General features: G+C 33.4%; 1 protein-coding gene across 1 annotated transcript in view; it reads left to right on the top strand.

Annotated features, from left to right (window-relative positions):
- Nucleotides 1-25,556, top strand: part of LOC129750083 (serine-rich adhesin for platelets-like) — a 586,616-nt gene that overhangs the window by 3,119 nt on the left and 557,941 nt on the right. Inside the window, exon 2 of the mRNA XM_055745295.1 lies at nucleotides 24,310-24,771. The gene's annotated coding sequence lies outside the window, so the exon portion shown is untranslated. The remainder of the gene's footprint in view (nucleotides 1-24,309; nucleotides 24,772-25,556) is intronic.

The raw sequence follows: 25,556 nt of genomic DNA, 5'->3' as shown, positions 1-25,556 counted from the left end.
TGCATTAGATGCTGTTTTTTTTTTTAAATACCTACCATCTAATTAATTTAAAAGAACCCGATTTTTTTATTATATGGGCAAAACCGGGAAAACCGGGGATTGAGATGAAATCGGAAAAACCTAGAATCTCGAATCAATACCGGGAAAATTCTTTACTTATCGTTTTTCTCATATATAAACCTATTGAATTCTAAAGTTGATTTATTTCACCAAGACTAAATTTTCTTTCTAAAATTTTTCTCAGAAGCTTTACATTTCATTGTCCTTCATTTAGTTTAGCCAACGATTCGGGGAAAGCTAGAAAGTATCGGGATTGCAATCCCATAAGGAATTTTTTAAAAAATCAGGATTTTTATCAAAAATTTGATTTTTTGTCTTCAGTGTATACATTTCCAGTGTTTCAGATTCAATTCCAAAATATTTTATACGTATTTTAAAATAACGCACAGAAAAAAATCTTGTGAATACACTTTTTCTTTACTCATGGATATTGTGCAGTGAATAGTTAAAAAATGTTTTTTAAATGAAAAAAAAAACCTTGAAATCTGTAAAGCTTAGTTTTTTTTTTGTATTTTTAAAGTAACTTTTATAGTGTTATTTATTGTAAGAATTTTAGATTTTTTATATCTTAGTGTGCTTTCTTTACAAATATCAGGAAAAGCAAACCTGACAATCTGGATTAAGAAATAAGTAAAAAAAAAGGATAGAATTGGATAAAAGAGCGACTTTCAAGAAGTGATGTGATTTTTTTTTTAAATGGAGCAAATGGTTATTGTAGTTTTTCTTATTTTCGGCTATTTTGAAAAGAGTTTACGAGGGTACACGTTTTTATAAAAACCATACTTCAAGTTTCATTTCATTTTAAACAAAAAAATTTCAATAAAGTTCTTGGATTATGTTCTTTGTAAATTTTGCGCGTTTACTCCATTTGATAAGAAATTTGAATTGTTACTAACTAAATGTGTATGAGTTTTGTAATCATATTTATTTTTTTTTTTTTATTTAATCATTTATTTTTCTTTCGAAGGCTCATTTGCAGTAAGGCCTAAGGAGTCGAGTGATATTTTACATCTTTCAGATGGGAAACCTTTTCTTGGTTAACGATTCGATCCACTCTTCCATTTATCGCCAACCTCCAATAAGACCGCTTCTAACGCTAGGCGTTCCAACTTGCCGTGGAAAGCTGTCCTCGATCGGCTGATGTTGCACAGTGGGAACCATCGATGAAACTCGTAGAACAAAGTTTAAGCAATCGTACAAACGCAAGCAAACAAGATTTGATAGGAAAGAAAGTAGGAAAGGATGAGGAAAGGTTTGTTCAATAGGAATTAACTTTTTGATAATATAGATGCTGAAGTTCCAGAGTTGAAGAAATTGTTTTGTGGATTTCCTTCAATCGACGACCTGAATTGGGTCAGAAATGCTCATCACAATTGAATTTTGCTTGATTTTATGAAATCGTACAACAGCTTCATGTACTCAAGGTCCTGTCGGGCCAAAATATCCCGAAAATTTATATATTTATTTATATTTTATTTAAAAAAAAAACATAATTTTAAAAGCAAATTTCATCCAAAGCTTAGGTTCAAAAATTTGCTTAAGATTTCAATTTAGAGTTTCCATTGATACAAATATTTAATTGTTATAACGCTGGACTGAAATTCTTCGAATTGAGATTAATAGGGTAACGGACCAATTTTGGACCGCTTTGGGAAGTGGCTAGGCTATTTTCTGAAATAAAAAAGTACATGTTACAATTTTTAACTGCTTTATCCGTTCATTACAAAGATCAAGACTTTTTCTATCGAAACATATCGTTGTTTGTTGCAATGTAACAAGATTTAAGCCCAAAAACTCGTTTCTTCGATAACACTAGTTTACAAAATTTTAAAAAAATCGTGAACTTGATTAACTGACCAACATTTTTAATGTGAAATCGGGCGCTGAATCCGAAAATGAAATTCAAAAAAATCTCAGTAGAGCCGTTTTTGAGTTATGCTCCAAATATGAAATTTCGAAAAAATTAAAAAAGTTCTTGTACTTAGATTAAAATATCTCGGACGGCATAACAGTTATTTGAAATCCCTCTTTTGCATATTGAAGGTGAATAAGTTTTCTATCGATCATCTGAACACTGTTTTTGCGTTTGACCAACAGTATTGCTGATATTAGTGACTTTATGAGAAAAAAAATTATAAAAAACGCATTTTTTTAGAGAAAATTTTGTTTCAACGAAAGTTTTAGACTCGATGGTAGCATTTAAAAAATCTGATTTTCTTTTGCGCTTAAATATCAATTCAAAACAAAGATTTCAAGTGGTTATTTATCAAAATCGGTTGAAAATTGAAGAAGTTATTGCTACTTTACAATAACTGAAATTTTTAGAGTTTTTAATAATTTAACAAACCGCAGTACACTTATCATAGTATAGGAAGAATGAAACATGATAAATCTCACTCGCTTCAAGTCAAAATTATTTATTAGCTTACCAGAAGGTCATATGCCAAGTTTCAGGACAATCTGACCATAGGGAAAGGTTACTTGAGTCTCAAACGTGAATAAAGTTTTGAAATATTTCGCCCGGAAGGAACGAAAAATACTGGTTTTTCATCAATAACTTTTTTCATCACTAGTTGATTGTTTTCTATGGTTGATTTTCTTAAAGCCTAAGTTGAGACAAATATTTCACCCGAAGACTGTAACTCGATTGGATTTGAAACAGAAAAGTTATTGCGGTTCAAAGGCCGCAAATTTTGTCCAACACGCAATGAGTACTTTTTACGCATTGCGTTTTATACGACAATTTTCGACCAAAATACAATCTTTGAACCGCAATAACTTTTCTGTTTCAAATCCAATTGAGTTACAGTCTTCGGGTGAAATATTTGTCTCAACTTAGGCTTTAAGAAAATCAACCATAGAAAACAATCAACTAGTGATGAAAAAAGTTATTGATGAAAAACCAGTATTTTTCGTTCCTTCCGGGCGAAATATTTCAAAACTTTATTCACGTTTGAGACTCAAGTAACCTTTCCCTATGGTCAGATTGTCCTGAAACTTGGCATATGACCTTCTGGTAAGCTAATAAATAATTTTGACTTGAAGCGAGTGAGATTTATCATGTTTCATTCTTCCTATACTATGATAAGTGTACTGCGGTTTGTTAAATTATTAAAAACTCTAAAAATTTCAGTTATTGTAAAGTAGCAATAACTTCTTCAATTTTCAACCGATTTTGATAAATAACCACTTGAAATCTTTGTTTTGAATTGATATTTAAGCGCAAAAGAAAATCAGATTTTTTAAATGCTACCATCGAGTCTAAAACTTTCGTTGAAACAAAATTTTCTCTAAAAAAATGCGTTTTTTATAATTTTTTTTCTCATAAAGTCACTAATATCAGCAATACTGTTGGTCAAACGCAAAAACAGTGTTCAGATGATCGATAGAAAACTTATTCACCTTCAATATGCAAAAGAGGGATTTCAAATAACTGTTATGCCGTCCGAGATATTTTAATCTAAATACAAGAACTTTTTTAATTTTTTCGAAATTTCATATTCGGAGCATAACTCAAAAACGGCTCTACTGAGATTTTTTTAAGTTTCATTTTCGGATTCAGCGTCCAATTTTACATTAGAAATGACCTTCAGTTTACTGAGTTCAAAAATGCTGTAAACTAGTGTAATTACTGTGGTCGGTATTTTGGACCACCAGGTTTCTATTTTGGACCACCCTTTGGACCTATTTTGGACCACCCTTAAACTAAATAAGATTTTTTTTTTCTAAATTTTGCTATTTTGACGCTAGTGATTGATGCGCAATTATACGAATAATTCAGTTAATCTTTTCTTTCTTATTCTTGTAGTCAAGTTGTTTTTTGTTCATGTTAATTCCTTCCTGAACTAACTTTCCTAAATTTTTCCCCAGCCCCTATTTAGGTACACTTGTTTGAATATTTCCTACTCTAAAAATCTATATTTTTCTACAACTTCTTCTGCTTTAAAAAAGTAATTTTCGATAAGAATAGAGTAAAAACAGAAAAACTCTCCCGTGATATAGTGTGTTTTAAATGTTTTGAAAATTTCGACCGCACACTGCAATCTCAACGAAATTTATTCTGTAGTGTTAAATACTGGCCAGTAAGCTTATCTTGAAGATCAATTCTTAGAAAGCAAATCTCCTTCCGGCGCTCCAATGAAAAGTTAAGAAAGTCTGACATCTTCAACTTCGCGACATCAATTGATGCATTTTGACTTCCAGAACCTTAGTGGATTTGATTTAGCTTCAATTCTGTAGAATACATAGAATCCAAAAAGATAAAAATGTGCGAGAATTATACAATCATTTATACTATTTAAAAGCCAGTTTTTTTCGCTGAAAATTTCACAAAAGTTCAGTTTAATCTTCGAAACAACTTTTGTTATACGAAAAAAATTATCGTGATCGTAATCTCTTCAACAATTAAATTTTCAAAAATTGCATAACCACAGGGGCTGAAAAACAAGATTTTAAGTACTTTTCGATTGAAATATTTACACATTTAAATCACTTTTCCTCACTTTTGAATCATGTTTAATCTATCTCATAGCTATAATTGAATATATTATCTGTTAAAATTGTTCTAGGTAATATTAACTGAGATATTTCAACTCTTACAAATATTAAACTAAATTTGATCCACACTTATTTTCCGATTTGTTGTCGTTTTTTCACAACCCCTACTTTAGAAGGGGTTTATTTTTCGTCTCGTCTACCTAACCAAGTTTTTAATTTCTCGAAAATCAATATGTATGGTTGTAACTTTTAGACAAAACTTGCAATATTGTTTAATGAAGCATCACAAATATTGAATTAACAAAAATTGGAGAATTTCCAGTTTTTTTTCTTGTTTTAAAGCTTCTTTAAGCTGTAGCTTTTGGAAACTGCCTATCTATCAAACAGTTGCCATTAATGTAGATTGTAAGATTAACGTTGTTGAAAAGTGCTTGAAAAGTAAGTTAAAACAATGATTGGCTTGGTTTCATGCCGATTGAAGTGAACTTCGTCTAAAGGCGGGTTTGGACTTTAGCGAGTTGATTGAATAAAATAATGCGATTGAAATAGTGTGCATTATTGTTTGTCATATAATGTACAACGTACAACGTTTTATTACGTTCATGTACATTTAACAGCCGGTTTAATACTCAGGTTATGTTGGGTGGTCCAAAATAAGTCCTTAAGGAATTAAGTAGGACCCATTTTCGACATGGGTCAAATTACTACGAAAACAAGTTTTTTTGGTCCTTCGAGCTTGCAAACTTGTTTTCAAGTATTTAATCATAACTGCGAACATGTTTGATGTTGTTAAATTCATCACAGACAGGCAGAAAACTTCTTGGAAGTTGACTCTAATAATGGCACGTCCTCCTGAAATGGGCTTGATTTGGAACAACAGCGAAAAATCAAAACTTTATTTTCAATTTTCTATCCCTTATCAGCATATTCAAATGGAATCTTAGATATGATTGGAATCATAAGAAGTAGCTTCAACTATATTTGTTCAAAAGTATCATGTTTAACATGATTTATGAGAGGTAAATTGGAAATAAGCTGCAAGGTGGTCTAAAATATGTACCCGGTCCAAAATAAGTCCGTTACCCTATACCAAATTCATGTCGTGAGACGGAATTCTATGTAATTAATAATAAATAAATAAATAAAATAATACTAAATTAAGAATTCAGAAATTTAAATGAAACTCAACAAAATACCATATTTAGAATCAAAATAAAATTTCACAATGCTTAAGAAAGATAAGATTCAGCGGAATCTGTTCCCAAACTGCGTAGGAAAAATTTCAATTAAAATATTAATTAATAGCAATGAATATCTTTCTTGAGCTATGCCGAAAAAAATCAAATTTTAATTTGAAATCAAATTATGAATCTTTATTTAAATTTAAGTTTTGATTTATGGACCAGTAATTCAATCTTAAGCGAAGGTGAAAATTTTTGACGAAATTTTGCAGGATACAGTTAAGGTTATATGTACTAGAATTATTTTTTTTGTAGCTTTGCTTTTCAACCTGCTAATATTTTATTTTATGTTAAACATCCCATTAAACTTTTATATAAATATTTTCTTTTTTGTTAAAAAAAACACTCTTAAAATGTTTATTTATGTTATTTTATACCGGGGAAATAAAAATTTTCAACCGTGAAAACTGGTAAAAACCGGGAATAAGAAAATGAAAAAAACACTGGCTACCCTGCAGTACTTTTCTAATTCCAAAAATTTCATTTTATCACTTGGATGAATTTTCAGAATTTCAACATACGTGAGAACTGTTAACAACTTGTTTAGAAAAAAACGGATAGCAAATTATTTCTCCTGCGTATACTCAGGGCTGTATTAAGCCATATCGGGGCCCGGGACAATTTGAAGGGGGAAGGGGGCCCTATGAATAATTTTTAATATACAAGAAACTGTAAACAGTTCGTTAAATTGCCTTCAAATAATCATTATGATACCTCCAATAGTAATTGTAAATCTATCACGTGAAAATATTACGCAATAATCAATCAACTAACCGAATTTGAAAATGCTGATTAGAGCTGTCAAATGCAAAATTCAAATCACAATTTATTTAATAATTCTATCACCATCCACAAATTTCTTGATAAGAAAAATTTAAAGAGAGATATTAAATCTCCTTTGATTTCATATTCATCACTTGGTATGAGCTTCATCAAAAGCAGAATAAATATTTTCCTCATGACTATTGCGACGTTACACTAAGATTTCAGAAAAAGAAGATAAATTTTAAAAAATTACATCAGAATTAAATTCAAATTCCATGAAGATACAGACAGTTCCACAGTGAAACTCAAAACCTAAAATCGGATTTTATTCAAACCCTCAATTCAAAGTCTGCAATTTAAATCGTAATATCTGTTAGAGAGAATTGAAATTATCATAAGAACCCCAATTGTACCACTTGAATACACTTCTCTCATTACAAGATACACTAATAAAAGCAGTTGTACTTTGAAGACTGAAGCTAATAGAAGCGTTTTACTTCCATCCGTCTGACCTCATTAAATAGTTAAAGCTATCGGATATAGCATACTGAAGTGGTACAATTGGGGTTGTTATGATAATTTCAATTCTCTCTTACAATAGCAAACTACTAATGAAATTCAAAAACAAAATTGAAAATCGAAGTTACAATCAGAGTAAGGCAGGAATTGCAAAATTTTATAATTTAAATCCAAATGTGTATTTCACTTTCATATCTATAAAATATTGAAAAAACCGTGTTCATGTAATGTGGTGAAACTTTTTAAAGGTAATGCGGATTGAATCTTAAAAATAAAAATTAATAATTTATTTTATAAAAAAAATGTTATAAAAAAGTTGTTTTTGTCGAAATTTCCTTTCATGTGACATAAATTACCTTCGAAAACAATAATTCAGAATAGGAATTAAATGTTCAAGAGGCAAGGCACAACATCATAAATGTGGAAAAAGATGGGATTGGAAATGTAAAGATATTCATGTTTTGGAGAATCGCTTAAGAAAATTCGCAATTCAACCATAAGAGCTTTTTTATGATGATAATGATTTTATAATGATAATTTTTAAAATAATATGCTGAATTCATGGTTTTTTTTAAAATAAAGGATAAGTTAAAAAAACTACATCAGAAACAAAAGTATGAAGTTTGGACCAAATCAGTTTGAAAAGTTTCAATTAGAATTTCAATTCTTCGATTCAAATTGGAATAAAAATTCAATAGCGGAACTCAGTTTTGCCGATTAATCCTTAGTCAACTACAGTTACCATTTTTTACAATTTTTTTTTTCAAAATTCAAAAGGATTTAGAGTGTAAAAATCAACGCAAATTTCAATAATGATAAAAATCTAACATTTAATTTACATACTAATACTTATGCTTATAAAGTAGGGTTGCCAGATTGCCCGGATATTTAAAACAAAATTTAGGAACAGTCCTTCCCGGCCCGATTGCCCCGATTTAATTGCAAATCAAACGAAAAGTAGACGAATTGTGTGGTAATTTTTTTTTGTTTATGCCTCTGAATCAAAAGTTTTTGAGCAAGTTTTATAAAAGTAATCATGAAAGATTTTTTCTAAGTCTGAAATACGATTTAAAATCTGTCGATGAGTTTTGATGATTTTTTTCCTTTTTTCCGGATATTGCCCGGATTTTCGCTCGACAATTTTAAAATCAAATGCCCGGATTCTGCCTGGTTTTTATGTAAAATTGCAAGAATTTGTCCGGCCCAGATACGCTCTAAAAAAATTCTGGCAACTTTATTTTAAAGAGTGCATTTCAGATTGCCTGGTTTTAGTAGTTTATTCCCAACAAAGCCTGCGAAAACATATAACTTAAAAGGATGTTTTTCTTAACTTTCTTAAATTTTTAAAATTTCTGCACATTTTGTTTCAAGAAGTTATAATTTCTGGAACATCTGGAAACATTTTGAATGTTTTCTTTATTCGATTCATAAGAGAAAGATTAATCAGACATGCCCGGGTGTTCAAAGTAAAGGAGACATGTAAAGCAAATTTAGGTCTAAATTATGCTCAATTTGTGTGTGCTAGTTTTATTCGAATTGTTGTTTTTGGAGTTTGAAGAGATTCGAATTTATTTTCGTCATTTTGTTACAGATTTTTTTTGGATTATCATTGAATTCTGCTTAGATTGGTCCGGATTTTATGTTGAAAAAAACGAGTTCAATGGCCAAAGGTATTTTAAAAATTTATGCTAATTTCTTTAGCAAAAACAAATGCGGGAAAAATTCTGCAATGCTTTCTTTAGGGAAGCTCCTTAACTTAAATTAGAGTAAAACTATTCGAGATATTATTTAAATGAGGTCCCCTTATCTTTTATATTGAACCAGGCTTGAGAATGTCATTCGAATGAAATTCAAACTCGTAACACACAGAAAATTTTTTTGACTATTACGTGTCACTGAAAACTGCAACCTTTAAAATAAATCACCTGTAATTAACAAAACCTATAAATTAAATTGTTTTTTTTTTGAAAATTAACTAAGATTCATTTAATATTACAGTTAATGTCCTGTAAAAACGTTGTACACTAAAAATTAAATGTCACGTTATTATGTTTTCGACTCGTAAAATTACGGTAAATGTCCTGCTCCTTTTTGTTACACGACATTTGCATTATTTTACAGGAAATAATTTTTGCTGTGCAGTCACAAAACATTTCTCAGATACTTCAATGATTTTGACAGTCATCCAAAAAATGTAACGCAAATGAAAAAAAATGTCATTGAGTTTTTCAATGACATTCGCCAACCAAAGTGTTATGGAATATATTTTTTCCTCAATAACATTTCTGCCTAGCGAATGTCATTGGTTCGGTTGGTTCTACGAATGTCGCAATGAAATTCATGAATTTTAGTAGTTGTGAATGTCATGAAAAAATGTCACAAATGTCCCTTTTTCAACTGTTATGAAGATCGCAAAAATAAAATGAAATAGGGTAAATGTACCCGACCTTGGCACCTAAGGCATGGTTTACCCTTTTTTTTCAAGATTCCAACCTTCCTGTTGAGTGCACCATAGAACATCCTTCGAAGAATTTACTTGCTAACTTGCTTAGAGTTCAACAAAAATATGTTTTCTCTATGGAACTTTCAGTAATGTGAGCAAAATGTATGCAAAGTATTCACTGCAGTGCTCCAATTACTTGGCCGCCGTACCAATTGTTTGCCGTTTCGATGATCCGATTCTTGGCCACCAGCAAAGTGCAATAGATCTTTACCAACAATGCCCAATTGACAGTTAACAGAATCGTTGGCTAATCTGAATATAAGGCCACTGACAGAATGACGTCAGCTGAGCGTAAAGTTCTATGCGACGATGGAACACCGGGCTTCACTCATACAACAAAAAGGCTTTCGAAAACATTGATGAAATTTGGTTGGATGGGAAGCACAAAATAAGCTTTCATTTCAAAAAGTCGGAAGTCCAGAATTTCCGCAATTTTTTTTTTAATTTTAAAAACTTAAAACTTTTTACTCATTTAAGCAAAGTGATGATTATATAAACACCTCAGGTTGTTTTAGAATATTGGTGTACGAACAAGAATCATTGGTTTATGAATGACAACCAAACCTTCATCAGAGGGACCGATTCAGAAACGAATTATGTCCGCGAGTGGTTTGAACTTTCTCTTCTTTATGAACATTAAATCCCTTTGATGAAATCTAAACTAACATATATGGTAAGCAAACTTTTTAAACTAAACCCTTCAAAAAATTTCTCCAATATGTATACAGTAAGTTACTTATGAAGGACTGATAAAATCTTAATAAAGCCAATCAATCTAGGAAAAGTATTTCAGATGGCATGGGCTTATCTAGACTAGTCCAGGTTTTCAACGTAGAGTTTAAAAAAAAAGTTGGTGTGGTCCAGCTGCCAGAATATTGAGGTAAAATATCCGTATCTGGCACCGATTGATTCACTTTCCTCATTACACATTCCTTTTTTTTAAGATTTCACAGTTCATCATTTTTGCGAAGTTTGTTGAGACAATTTCATCAAAATAAAAATCAAATACGACTTGAACAGGAGTAATACTGAAAAGTTTGAGCCGTGTCAAATAAACGAGTTATTAAAAAAACGACTTGAACATGGTTGTTGTGAAAGTGGTATTGTAACGTTGAATTGAAATATCTTATTTTGAACTTTTCTCATCGATTAGATTTTTCCAAATATTGAAAAAATTGCTTAGATTTTCTCATTTTTTTGGAGAATTTCCTGACTTGAATGCTTACTGAACAAATTCAGGATGTGACAGATTCATTAACGACATTCCTATGGTTTTGTGCATCATGATGTGTTGTCATTTATAAATCATTGTTTAAATTATTTCTTTTGATTTTTTATAGACCATAATATTATTAGGGTTATTTTCACTACCAAACAACTATCTTCATACTATGGAGTTTGGCTTCATAAAGTAAGAAATTGAAAAATTCTTTGAATGTTATTTTAAAATTTTGCCCTTTTGAATTTGTTAGCTGAGATAATGAGCTTCTAGCAAGAGCCATCTCGAATGCCCGGGCGTTGCACAGTGGTTTGACACGCCAAATAGATGTTAGAATGTAAACCATGCTAAAACTTTTTTTAATTCGACTCACATCTAATATTTTAAGGAATAATTGGAAACGATATTTTCCTGAACTTCCAACTTTTGTTTCCAAGAAAAAAACTAGAACAAAAATCCAAAAAATTAAATCTGAGTATATGGTTTCCAAGCAATAGAAAACGATCCCAAAACTCAATTAATAATGTATTTTATATTATAAAGTCATAAATTCCATCGATCTAACAGTTTTTGATAAGAAAAACATCTTAAGTCTTGTGAGTTGCTTAATTTCACTAAGTGTTTTTTTATATTTCGAACCACTGTGTTCTGTAGGAGACCACGTGGTCTCTGTTCGGCAGACTGCAATGCAAATGCTGTTCGCACGCATACCAATGTACCTTCGATTCATGGTTCCCAAATAGCGATTTTTGCATTTTCAATGCTAGGATATGACTTTTAGTTAGTCGAATCACTTATGTTCTCCAACTTATTTCGAAGCTTAAGTTGATAGAAACGATCTTATCATACAACCCAATTAGTATAAAAACATTTGTGCGTAGTTTTAAATGAATTTTTAGGGAAAACATCAGCCCAAAAATACCTCTTTAATGAACATGTATTTTTTCAAGCTTCCAACACTGGTGGTGTATTTCGATTGAAGTTGCATGCCAAGAAAAGGAACAAAATTAGTTTTCAGTTTTTATTCAAAACCTAAATAAATATTCATTCTTTGTCTTTCTAGTATTTTTTTTATTTTTTGCCGAGTTTAACTTTGGACATGAGTATTTATTGCAAATTTTTCAAATGAATGCCTGCGTTTGAAATCGCATGTGAATTTAACAGTTGCACTAGAAAGGTGAGTTCTTTTGATTTTCATACGGTGGTTTCCAACATAATTGCCTCGGATGGAGATCGAAAAAAATAAACTACTTTAATAAAGTACAAACAATTAAAAAACTCGGTATACACAGATTTGAAACAAATTATTCTCTTCGCAATTAAAATATATTCAAAATTTTTTAGCTCAATTTGGACCTGAAAAACATGCAAAGGCATGTTGGCATGCCAAGATAAGGATCATGCCAAAATAGGGCTCACTTACCCTAACCATCCAATACGCGTATAGGAATTACCCAGTAAACATTTTTGTAGGTACTAACTTTGCTATACGTTTCATATACATTATAAAATCATCTTATATAACTCGAAAAAACAGCATTTAAGTACTAAAGTGGAGGCAATATACATACATATTTTCAACTTCTGGCTTATGCGATAAGTGTTGTAAAAATTGGACGATATACAACACCTTTTACCGTACATCCTGACAGTATGGGAGAGAGCGCAAGTTTAGCTCTCAATGCATGCAAACCGTTGCCAGCGACAATATTTGCTGCTTCTCTCATTGGACAGTTTAACCAAATGGACCCTCTGTTTTTTAGAAATCTGGTTGCACTGCTAATCGTAGAGAGAACAACAAGGTTGTTTTCTCACTTGAATCCCGCACGCGGAAGACAAATTTGCAAACATGGCGCAATTTTGTCATATCCGAGTCGGTAGACTTTAACTAACCCTTTTTACGATCATTTGCTTGGTTTGGTTGGAATTACGATTCGCATTAACATTGTTAACGAGTTGAGCTGACATTTCTAATGCGATGTTATGTTTGCTGGGTAGTTGCTGTGTCTTTGGGGAGATTAAACGCTTTGCTCCGATTTCAACTTGCGACCCCTTTTGTGTAAGGGTTCGACTTTTGTCGAAGTGTCGCGAGTTCGCTAGAACAAACTAATATTGTAAGTATCCCTAAAAACTAGCTTAGCTCTGATTCCCACTTGCGACCCCTCTAGTGAAAGGGTTAGACTTGAAGGTGACGAAAATTAGTGTCGCGAGTCCGCTAGTGCAAGCTATTAGTGTATGTACCCGTAGAAATAAGTTTAGTTCCGATTTCAACTTGTGACCTCTCTAGTGAAAGAGTTTGAAATTTAGGTGATGAAAATTAGTGTCGTGAGCTCGCTAGTACAAGTTACTAGTGTTAATATTGGTAGAAATTAGTGTAGCTCTGATTTCAACTAGTGTCGCGAGTTCTGTAATGTGCTAGTAGTATTAGTATCGTTAGAAATTAGTTTAGTTCCGATTTCTGTTTACGACCCCTCTAGTGAAAGCGTTTGACTTGAAGGTGACGAAAACTAGTGTCGCGAGTCCGCTAGCACTAGCTGCACTGCTAGAGTTAGTACAACTAGAAATTAGTTTGGCTCCGATATCAACATGCGACCCCTTTAGTGAAAGGGTTTGACTTTTTTTTTATGAAAATTAGTGTCGCGAACTCGCTAGTATAAGCTAATATTGTAAGTACCCCTTAAAATTAGTATAGTTTCCATTTCAACTTGTGACCCCTCTAGTGAAAGGGTTTGAATTTTAGGTGATGAAAATTAATGTCGCGAGCTCGCTAGTACAAGCTTATAGTGTTAGTATCGCGGGAAATTTAATTTAGTTTCGATTTCAACCTGAGACCGCTCTAGTGAAAGGGTTTGACTTTTAGGTGACGAAAATTAATGTCGCGAGCTCGCTGTTACAAATTACTAGTGTTAGTACCGCGTTAAATAAGTTTAATTTCGCAAGACATTTAGTTCGGGTCCGTGACAGTCGAATGTCAGTCAGTCAGTCAGTGACAGTTGAATTTTCAGTCAAGAAACCCGCAGGAAGAAGAAGCATGAAATGAGTGAAATTCGTATAGAGTAGAGGGGCAATATGACGTCTTCGTTGCAACAATTTCAACTAGAAGCAATATTCTGATAATCTTTGAAACGATTTCTGCGGCTCGGGAATGTCAATCAGTGGAATCTTTGGTAACATTAATAAATCATAGTTTGGCATAAAATGTAAAGTTTTTAGCTGAATCCTTGTTAAAATTGATCCTCGATCTGCAGTATGATTTTAGCTGTTTCAGTCCTCTGCAAGATTGTGGGCTCGTAATTTTGACGGTTGTCAAATTCAATGACAAAGAATAGGGATGCCATTCCCTTGGTTCACAATTATTTAGCAATAAAAAACTAGAAACGGTTCCACTTTTAATCAATTTTCAAACACGTTTTCGATAACGAATGTATCGCATAACAGCGAGCTTATGGTGGGTGCAATGGTACATGCATACCTAGGGACCCTAAATCAAACCCTGTTTTTGAAGGCTTCTCTTGCCGCGCCGGTAGAACGAAACCTTGCAAAAATCATTACGCTGTCTTCATTTCGAAACTCATATGGCAGCCGAGCAAGTTGTAGGTTTATTGTGTTTGAAAGTATACAGTTAGAAGCCCCTGACTGGCCAAAGGCAAAGTTTAGTACCGATATGCCGCAACTGCCGGTACCTCGTGGAAGTTCTTTAGCTTCTTCAATAGACGAACGACGGCGATGGCAGGTTGTAGGCTTTCGGTGCAACCATACCAATGCACTGGTTTTAACCAAACGAAAAATTCCAACTTAACGATTTTGTTCCTCCAAAGGTTTTTCTTTTCTATCTACAGCAAAACCCGAATAGAGTGCTTCACGGCGTTGCTAAATCATATTGAGAAGCAATCAAATCATTCTCAGAAAGACTCGTTCAATCAAAACGGAGCAGTAAAATAACACATCAAAAATAGAACATCGACGACACCTTAGCTTTCCGGAGCAATCAAAAGTACACGCATGGGAGCTTTTGGGTGCGTGTGTGTGTGGGACATGAGTAATGACGCAATAAAAAACGCATGTCAGACCCATGGGAGCTTTGGGCCTTCAAGCTCGACGGCAGCGATTCTCAATTTGGATATATTCGAACGAGATTTAGCGTTGAATGTTATTGGAGAAGAACGTTTGTTGGAATTCCCCGGCAGAATTGCAATCAGGTTCGAAGGACCAAATGTTGAAGCGCTGTATATATTCGTGTTGTCGGAGTTGTTCCATGTTCATCTCGTCTTATTTTGTTTTCTCAGAATTTGAGAAACACAGGGCAGTTTTCTCGTTAGCGCCCAAACGTTGACGGCCCGGCGACGCGCGGCAATAATCATGTGTACCAGAATTTGAAACACGCGCTCGATAACAGACAAATGATTCACGCATGAAACCACCATCAGATGTAACGTCGTCGTCGTCGGGTATTGTCGAAGAGAGCTTTACATTCATTCGTACACCCAAAAAGTGATAGCTCAGAAACGCGGAGCAGAAACTAATGTTACCGAACACAACCGAACCAACCTCGATGTTCGATGGACGAAGCCCAGCGTTTCTGTTTATTTTTTCTTCAAGGAAACACGATACCTTGCAAGACGGTGGGTGCCACTGCCAAAAGAGACGAGGGGGTGGATGTTTTGGGGATTGCGTGACCAAACGTCCGGTCCCGTTTGTCGGTTTTGTCGGTTAGATATCCATCCGACAACAGCTCGGCACGGCACGGCATCTAGCGGTAGCAGAAATGTTTCTCTTGTTCGCCCAATGTCTGGTTTGCTGGATTTTCAATTTGGTAAAAAGAGCCTGATCGCTTTTATTTAGCTGATTAAAACGCAATGCCTGGTAAATGCCACAACCTCCTGCCTGGTCTTTCGTTCGGTTTCCGCCTTTTGGGACGGCAAGGTCATTGGTTTGTTATGAATTTTGGAAATTTAATCTTTCTCCCCGAATCCGGCAAGTGATTGCATTATTAAACTAGACCCCGTTTTTTCGGGCCTGTGGGAATTCTAGCTGACGAATTTATAAGTCATCCCAGGATAAAGCTGATCTCATCCTTGTTTTTTTTTCGTGAATGCGAAACAAATTTTTTTATCGATCATACAGATTAATACTACTGAATACTGATACTCTTCACTCTTTTGAGCGCGTTTCTGGTATAAATTATTAGTAAAAAATAGTTTCGAAAACCAACAAACAATCGTATTATTAATTTTATTATTAACAAAAATATGAAGTAACTACACTTAATTTTGTCTATGATTTTATTGGTTCAATTTCTGAAGTGTTTGATGACAGTCGGCTTTTTCGATCATTTGCAATAGCTTTATGACAGCATGTAAGTCAGAGACAGTGATGTTACATTAAAATCGGTATTTTCAAACCCGAGAAAATCGGTATTCGGTTTGAAAACTTCAAAAGTCGGTATAAATACTGATTTTTTGCGAAGCTTTTAAAACCAAGTATATTGAAATATTGAAAACATGCTATTTAGCTAGTATCCCGAATTGAAAAAACCTATTTTCTGTTTCTGTTGTGATTCACTCCAAACACTTTTATCATTTATTATCATTTTTATGCTACTCAGTTTTTGGTGAAATTGATCTTTGATAACTAATAAACAAACGTATGGAGATTTTTTTTTACTATCTGACGGATGTACGCCGGGGGTCTTCAGATCTTCCCCAAAATTGAAAATTTGGATTCATTTTTACGACTTAGAACACATGTATTTTTTTCAGATTTCTAACATTTTTGTTTTTCAAATTAGAATGTTAGAAAAAAATGTGTTTATAAAGTCGTAAAAATGATTCAAATTTTCGTTTTTTGGGAAGATTCAAAGACCCTCGGCGCAAATTGTCAGATAATAATAAAAATTCCCATAAACTATTAAAAAATGCAACCATTTACGAGTACAATCCATTTGCTCTTGAATATTAACGGATATGATTGGATTGGTAAGCGTTTTTAGTGAGCAATTTTAGGTTTTTAATCGGTTTGAATCAGTATCAAAATCATCGAAAAAATAATTCTAAGATCTTCGTGAAAACAATCTTTAATTGAATGATTAATGGAATTTCGGTGAACTATACATTCTTATAGGAAGAATATCAAATGAAAAGAATGAAAATTATAGACGGATAGATTAGATTGCTTCTTCTCGACAATGATACGGTTCGGGACAAATGGTCTTGTGCGGCAAGAAGTTTTCTCAAATCACGCTCTTGGCACGCTCCTAATCTAATCTATCCGTCTATAATTTTCATTACTTTCATTTGATATTCTTCCTATTAGAATGTATAGTTCACCAAAATGCCATTAATCATTCAATTAAATCATAAACCATCGGTGATAATCTGTTAACACTTGTAATCTTTTCATTTGGCTCGAGAAAATCTGTAATAGTAATTGAAAAAATCGAAAAATTAAAACATTTTTCGTGAAAATAAAAATTTACATCACTAATATTACATTGCCGTTGTCAACTTTCATTCATTCATCAGCGTTGAAAATCTTATCCCAGGAGGAGTATATGAATTTTATACGGACTAGGGTGGCCCTTAGCAATATGGAAGTTTTTAAAAGTCAAAACTTCACAGCTCCCACTTCCTAAAATCGATCCTTTCTATCTCGAGAACACACTGTGCAAAATTTCACTTTGATTGAACAACATTGAGGTGACCCTCAAACGCTTTGAAGTTGAAAAAAATTATAAAAAATGGTAAAAATTACCATTTGAAAAATCCTAATTATTTCTGGCAACTCTGTAAAAATCTTAAAACTTGATAGAAAATTTTTAAGTCCAAAAACAACTTTTCAGAAGACAATGAGTAGTTTTGGAGTAAGTTAAAAGTGCTATAGACCTTATTGTTTATATATTCCCATACATTTTGTTTAAAGATGTATGAGAAATAAAAAATTAAACAAAAGTGTCTGTAGCTTTTTTCTTACGTTTTCGATTTTTTTTCTTTGAAAAACTACCTCCTGAACTTTTATATGGAGCATTCAGAAATATATGGAAATGTTTTCAAAATTGAATCCAACTGTGTAAATTGAAATTTCAGAGAATAGATTACAAATTGATGTCTTACATTTCTTTTCTTCAACTGAAGCGTTAATTGAAGAATGCCACTGTAGTGTTTTGAATTTGAAAAAAGAAAAAATCACGATTTAAAATGTGAGTATTTAATTAGGAAAAAAAAACAATTAAAGTTCATGTTTTTAGAATATCAAAATTCGGGGTTTAAAAACATAGACAAATTAATGAAAAATATTAAAAAAAAAAATAAATACTTTGATTTTGAAATTCGGTAAATTTATTTAAAATTTGAAAAAAACTATACTATAAAATTCGATAAGTTCATTTGAAAATTTCAATAAAATATGAAGAATAAAAAGAAATGTTTTCACCATTTTAGAAGATTTTTTTCAATATCCACGTTTCACAATTATAAAAATTATTTATAGAATTTCATTGATAACTCAAGGGAGAAGTTTTTTGGTGCTTAAGTTTTGAAGATTGATTTGGTAGATTTTACGTCCTGAACTTGAATCTTGGAGTTTTAAAATGTATCAGTTTTAAGTGAAATCAATCACTGATTACTGATTAACTATCAAACGTACATTCAAGAAAAAATCTTATTCTGATTTAGTTTATCATACTTCTTTCAATTCAAGGATAGTATTTTGATGACGATTACTGCGGAAAGTGTGAAAATTTATGCCTTAAAAGTATCTAAAATTCAATTTTGTTTCAAACTTAAAAAAAATCGTTAAATGAGGAAAAGTAAACAAATAGAAATTTTCTAGAACTTGTTTCGCAGAACTCAAATTACTTGAAGTCTTGATGAAAGTTGTCAAATGATTCATAATTTTATTTTAAGATGTAATGTTTTTGTTTTAAAGTTTTGGTCAGAATTTATTAAATAATTTTATCCTATTTTCAAAAGTTATTTCAATAACAAAAGCTGATAGAAAAATTGCGTATTTAGATTCTGGGCACCTAAATTAGTCAAAATGCAATGAATAGTTTTCTATTCATTGCACCTCGGAAAAAGGTAAATTCTGTGGCCTTGGGTAATTTATCAAACATTTTTAAATGTGATTTTGAGCATTGAGAAGAACAACGAAAAAAAAACTAATTGAGGCTGAAATTGATTTCTTGAAGAATATTTCATATCAGCATAACATTTATAATGTCATAAACAATTTTTTAAAAAACCTTTTTTGTAATAAAGTGTAGGGTTTTAGGATGGACCTGTTACATGGTTGAGGTTGATGTATAAAATTATTTATTTATTTATTTATTTATTTGTTTATTTCCTGTAGCGTAAGGCCTAACCTTTTAATTTACTACATTCGATTTTAAATTATAAATATTAACTTCACTTCTTATTTAACATTATCGGCTGTTCCAATATTCTAAACATTCTCTTTTGAAAATTGTTTCTGAGCTTAAACGTTTAACTTCAACTGGCAGCGTATTATAATTTGCTACACCTCTTACAAAGAACGAGCTGCCGTACAATGAAGTACTATTTGCTGGAATTAATAGATTTCGCTGTCTAAGACCTTGCAACTGCGTGATTTTGCAAAAAAGCGTTGGTGGGGCACGGGTTGTTATTATTTTGCGTATTGTCAGGCAAGAACGATATGCGTAGAACCATTTAAACGGACATCCGATTAAATTTTGTTGGCGATGGGTCACTGAGCTGTATCGGTTGAGTCCATAGACGTATCGAACGCATGAGTTGAAGGCTACTCGCAAACGTCCGAATGCATATTCACTTGGACACACGTGCAAGTTATCTCCAAACAAGAAGTGCGACAAAATCAGAGTTTTAAAAAGTTTCAATCGGGTGTTAGTAGGTGCTAAATACGTGGAAGAATATAGAGCACTTAGTCCGGCATAAACTTTTCCACACTGCTGAAGAATGAAAGCGTCCCAGCAAAGATCATCCTGGAACAAGAAACCTAAGTTACTGGCTTGATTAGTCCATTGAATAGCCACACCATCCATTAGTATATCGCTTTGAGCTCCAGGGGCATTCTGTCGCCGGTTTCTTACACAGAGCACTTTACTTTTGTTTTGGTTAACCGTTAGTCCATACCGCCTGCACCATTCAGCCATCCGGTCGACGTCTTCATTGACCAATCCTATTAAATGCTCAATACTAGTACCAACTCCCGTGGCATAAAGTTGAACATCATCGGCATATAGCTGTATCGAGCAATGTTTAAAAACAGTAGGTAGATCGTTGATGTAGTAGCAGAACAGTAGTGGTCCTAGAACTGAACCTTGGGGTACGCCAGATTTCACCAAAACACTGTTTGAATAAGCTCCGTTGCTAAAGACAGTCTGCTTGCGATCTTTCAGATACGATTTTATTAGTTTTACAGCTGCCTCTGGAAATCCGAATTTAGTTGCGAGCTTATAACACAATAGTTGATGAGAAATCGTATCAAAAGCTTTAGAGAAACCCAGTAGAAGCAAAATTCCAATTCCTTTTCGATCCAAGGCAACTCCCAAGTCATCGTAGACTCGTAAAACAGCCGTTTTACAGCTATGACCTCGTCGAAAACCTGCTTGAAATTCAGATAACAGATTATTTTCATCTGTGTAGGAAGCCATTTGATGTTTTAAGATCCTTTCAAAAGCTTTCGAAAGAGCACAGAGAATACTTATCGGTCTCAAGTTGGTTAAAGAGTTTAGTCGAGTGTTCTTCTTAATCGGCAAAATTTTTGCATGCGACCAACAACTTGGAAACTGCGAGCTGGCAATTACCTTGTTGAACATTTACAATTTCCCACCATTGCACAGGTCTGAAACTAAATGTTGTTGTTGTGATATCGTATGGTAGACTATTTTCAAAGGTACTTGCGGAATGGCTTGAAGTAAAGAACCGATTCACGTCATCTGGATCAAATTCGCAGAACGAATTAGTCTTTTCACTACCAACTCCAAATCGGCGCACTCTCTTCCAAAGCTCTCCAGGACATAATCGGCTATCCAAATAGGTTTACAAATACACTTTCTTGGCCCTCGTTATAGCTGCATTAGCACGATTTCGAAGTGTCTTGAAGATTTGACGTTTCCTGCTTTTCAAATCAGCTGACGCATAAAGCCAATCCTTGTAGGCTAAATCTCTTTCCAAGATAGCTTTCCGAACATGAACGTTGAACCACGGATTATTTTTCTTACGGCATGCTCTTCTTCTCAAAGGAATACAATTATCGTGGACCCTTTTAACTTGATCATTGAAGAATTTCAGCATATCGTTGGAGGATTCCAAAACATATAATTGATCCCGTGCTATGCAACTAAGAGCATCTTGCAAAATATGTGGATTAAAGTTAACGTAGTCCCGATAAGTTTCGTAGTTTTTGGGTTGAGTAATATCAATATCAATTGATGCAAATATAAGGTCATGCTGGGATATACCAGGGAAACCGACTTGTCCAAATCGAAGTAACTTAACTTCAGAACTAATCAAAAACAGATCTAATTGGGAACAAGTGCTTTCGCAAAAATACGTTGGTTCACTTCCGATCGAATTTAGGGCAAAATTACGCAGAACTGCTTCAAATTGGGTTCGCCTCTGACTAACACTTAATAAATTGATGTTAAAATCACCCACGAGGACTATATTCTCATAGCAGGAAGCAAATTCAGATAGTTTTCGGGTCAAAAAATGAGTACAGTCATTGCCAGGAGGATTGTAGACTACCACTAAAAGAAACTGTATCCCGTTTATGCGAAACTCAAGTGCCAAGCACTCTGTTTTGTCAACACAATCTGTAGCTAGCTCCGAGCAAAACAACTTTTTACACCGTAAAGTATTCCGGTAGTAAACAACAATTCCGCCACCACGTCTAAATTTTCGATCGTTTCGTTCAAGGGAGTATCCATCAATTGCGATACTTCTACCGCTGTTCTTTTCCGACAGCCAGGACTCAGTAAAACAGGCTATTTCAACTTTAGAGTTAACCAGGGCTTGCCTTATCTCATCTAACTTGAGCATACTCCTTGCGCATAAACTTTGAACATTACCGTGGCAAATGTTTAATTTACCAGTAAACAGAGCAGCGTGTAAAACAGCTCCAGGTATATTTGCATTAGAGGGATTAAAAGCAAAGGACATCATAAATACTGTCAGAAGCAATTTCAAATTGAGAATAAATAAACTGGGTTTGAACTTTTTTTTACAATTCTTCAAAAAATCACAACTTACAATAGTATTACAAATCAATCAGGTCAATCAACTTTAAAAGTGAAGCATTCATACATACAATAATTCGAAAATAAAACTATAAGAACTCTCTCAGATCTTCTTCAGCATGCACAGCAACGGATGAACCTCCACTCAGTTTCTTAACATGTACAACTCCTAGCTTTGTAAAAACCGTCGCAATTTTCCCATCCTTCTTCAATCGCAGAGCCATAGCTTTTAGTTTCCGCGCCGGAAAGGATAAATTTTCGTTCACATAGATTCTCCGCGTTGATTGAAGTCCCAGATGGTCCAGCGTAAGGTTGAAGTTTTTGAGGTAGGATCCATAAAAATCATCTCGCGCATTCCGTAAAGAGAACTCCACAACTATGAGGCTGCTGTCACCATCCTTCAAAGGCTCAGAGCCTTTTAGTATTCGATGAATTTATTTAGAAGTTAAATGGTTCGTTTCAAACTCTGTTCTTGCTTTGTTAAACTATTCAATAAATTCTTTCTAAAGACCAGGTAGAACTTTTGTGTGTCAGTCAAGTATAAAGTTTTAATACACAAGGTTAATTGATTTGCAAATCGAAATTTACAATGAATAGTTAGTTTTAACTTGTGAATGTCATGTAGCACCGTAGGATGAAATGTCTCAAGCCGAGGGTGATCTAAGCTTAAATTCCGCCGAAGGCGAGCCAAATTTCTGACTTGTTTGCTATCATTTATTTTTAAACACCTTTTGAGATCAAGAAATGTCTCTGTATTACGGTAAAAATATTACTTGGAAAAAATCTCATACTTGAATCCACTGAAAACTGGTTTTGTTCACTTTGTCTTTAATACCATTTTCACATACCGGTGCTGATTTGAGCTTTCATTCCAAATGTGTTTGTGGTTGAAACATTGTCATCCAATCACAGTTAAAGGAGAGTCAGAAGCCAAATAGAATAGACATGGTATAAAATTAATCCAAGATCAGCTTTTTTAGTTTTTTTTGTGTACCCTTGTTCTGATATCGGAAGACAAGTCTTGACAGTTTTAAATTGATCTTTAGCTGGTCTTAAGCACAGAGAACAGACGTACAAGCTTGAACCAGAAATCTTCAAAAAAGTGTGTAAAATTTCAAATGCTGGCATCCAAAATATACGCAAAAATTGACTTGAAACAGTGCCATCTATTGCGCCATTCAAAAGCTACAAATCAAATTTTCAAGTGGCCAGATTTCGAAAAGGCGTAATCGTATATAAACTCGTTAATAATTAAACTTGTGTCGCCCTAAAATATATAACCCGTATTGCTAAATAAATGCAATAAGAGTTACTTTTGACTGGACAGAATTTCACTTCCTTTATTTTATACGGTTTTTACTTATTGAATTTTTTCGAAAACAACAACGTTTTGGGTTACTCTTCTTCACCCATCATCAAATCTCCCCAGAGTAACTCGGAATTTTACGTAAATTTAAAAACAATTGAAAGTTGTTTCACTCATCGAAAATAGTCAATAAGTAAAGACCTGTTAAAGTACGGTGATAAACTTTTATAAATTCCTTTGGTTTTGCACTACTGAGGCAGTCGAAATAACTAACAGTTTTACAATAAGTTTTTGCACTTCTTAAGCGGTTATCGTAAGAGGAAGAATCGGCTATATCCAGTCAATTAGGAACATTCTTGACGATAAGTCTGCCATAAGAACTGATTCTAGACATCTCGAAGCGGGTTACTTTCAAGTATTATTTTTGCATCCCATTTTCCAAAATTTTGCACTTTTGGCATTAAGGAAATAGGGATAACTTTGAATATATTGTTCCATTATGCAACCGGATGAAAGCGTTACGAAACTTTAACAGCGATTTTCTTGAAACATGCTAAACAGTTCATACGACCTGTCCAAAACTGACTAAAATTTTGCTTTTTTTAGTTTGGTGTTGACAGTTATCTTTGGTGTGTTTGAAGACATCTGGTGGCCCAGCCAAATATCAAAATAGGGTTCAACATGATCGTTGGAAATTTTACACAATTTTTATGAACTAGCTTCTACGTTTTCTGTGATATAACCTGTCATGATATATATATTTTTAAACAATTAAAAAAATGAAGTTTTTTTCCTATAAATTGTTTCTTTTACGTTCATCTTGATAAAGAAGCTGAAGCCGTATGGAAATTGCACTCCGAAAATTAAAAAGGCAATCGATAAAAGCCATTTCCAAAAACTCATTGCATTATGAAAGACCCTTATCTAATTTTAATGCTTTATTTCTTCTTCTCTTTTCAACAGTGACCAGAGTAAGTGCGTTTTAAACCAATAGTAAGTTCGGAGTGTTTCAGAGATTTCGGTTTTAAAAGTTGCACAATTGATGGCACCTGTTTCAACTTAGCGAATCCGTTATCATAAAATTAGTGCAGCTGTGTCTACGTTGAGTCGGTTGGAAATAAATTCAAACAGCTTTGCCGAGCGCCATTACAGTGCAAAATAAGCCACACGTTGCCGCACCTCCGTCGCGGTTTGAGGTTTATCAGTGAGTGGAAAAGTTCCCATCAGTGTTAGTGAAGCCTAAGATTTAAGAAGAAGAAGAAGCGGAAAACCAACAACTACCAACAATATTTGACCGGTAGAGGAGAAAAACTCGATGACAAGAGAGTGAAGGAAAACGATTGCCTGTTATGGACTAAGCCCAGTTCAAAGGAACGCAACCGAACAACATTTCCAGTGGAGCATTTTCCGCAGCCAAGTCAGTTGGTGAGTGTTGTACCTACATGTTTATTTATTCGAGATTCGTTCCATCATCTCTGTGGGGTTTGAGTCTCCCTTAGATTGCTAAATTTTCTAAGGTATTAAGGGGGGGGGGGGGGGGGGGGGGGTAGGGTCTAACACTTTCAAAAAATCGATTTTTTTTTGTTTTTTTATTTTCTTATTGTAAAACATTTCAAGAATGTTGTGTCAAATTTTCAAGTCAATTGAAGCAAAACTGTAGAAATTATAGGCCTTTATGTCCTCCTATCTAATACTGCAAGAAAGCAAGAGCAGAAACTTCAAACGCGTTTTTCTCGAAACCACATTTTTAAAGTCCGTGGACATCGTCATTTGAAAACTACTTATCCGATTCTTTTCAAATTTGGAAAATATTTTCTACACATAAAATACCAGACCCCAACGTTTTTCTTTTTTTGTTTTTTTACTTTGGGGAGATTTTACAGATAAAAAATGGCGGATTTTTTCGTGAAAAATCGTAGTTTTTACTTCAAACAGTCACAAAAATTTCATAAATTTTTTTTAATTTAAATAAAAACGTTGGGGTCCTGAAAAACATCTATTAAAAATATTTTGCTCTGATTTTTTGACTTCGGAGGATTCTGTGCTGAGATACAGTGTCCACCGCAAATCCTGTTTTCTAAAACTTCATCCTCGAAAGTGCTCCGTCACCGGCTCATTTTTCAATATTTTTCTACAAAAAAATTACTAAATGTTCTTTTAACAATGCTTTGTATAATGCAAAAAATTTGAATACATTTGTTTGAACTCTC

The sequence above is a fragment of the Uranotaenia lowii genome, chromosome 2 (genome assembly GCF_029784155.1).
Source record: "Uranotaenia lowii strain MFRU-FL chromosome 2, ASM2978415v1, whole genome shotgun sequence".
NCBI classification, from domain to species: Eukaryota; Metazoa; Arthropoda; class Insecta; order Diptera; family Culicidae; genus Uranotaenia; species Uranotaenia lowii.
Note: the sequence above shows the minus strand (reverse complement) of the source record. Positions and strands in the feature narration are given on the sequence as shown.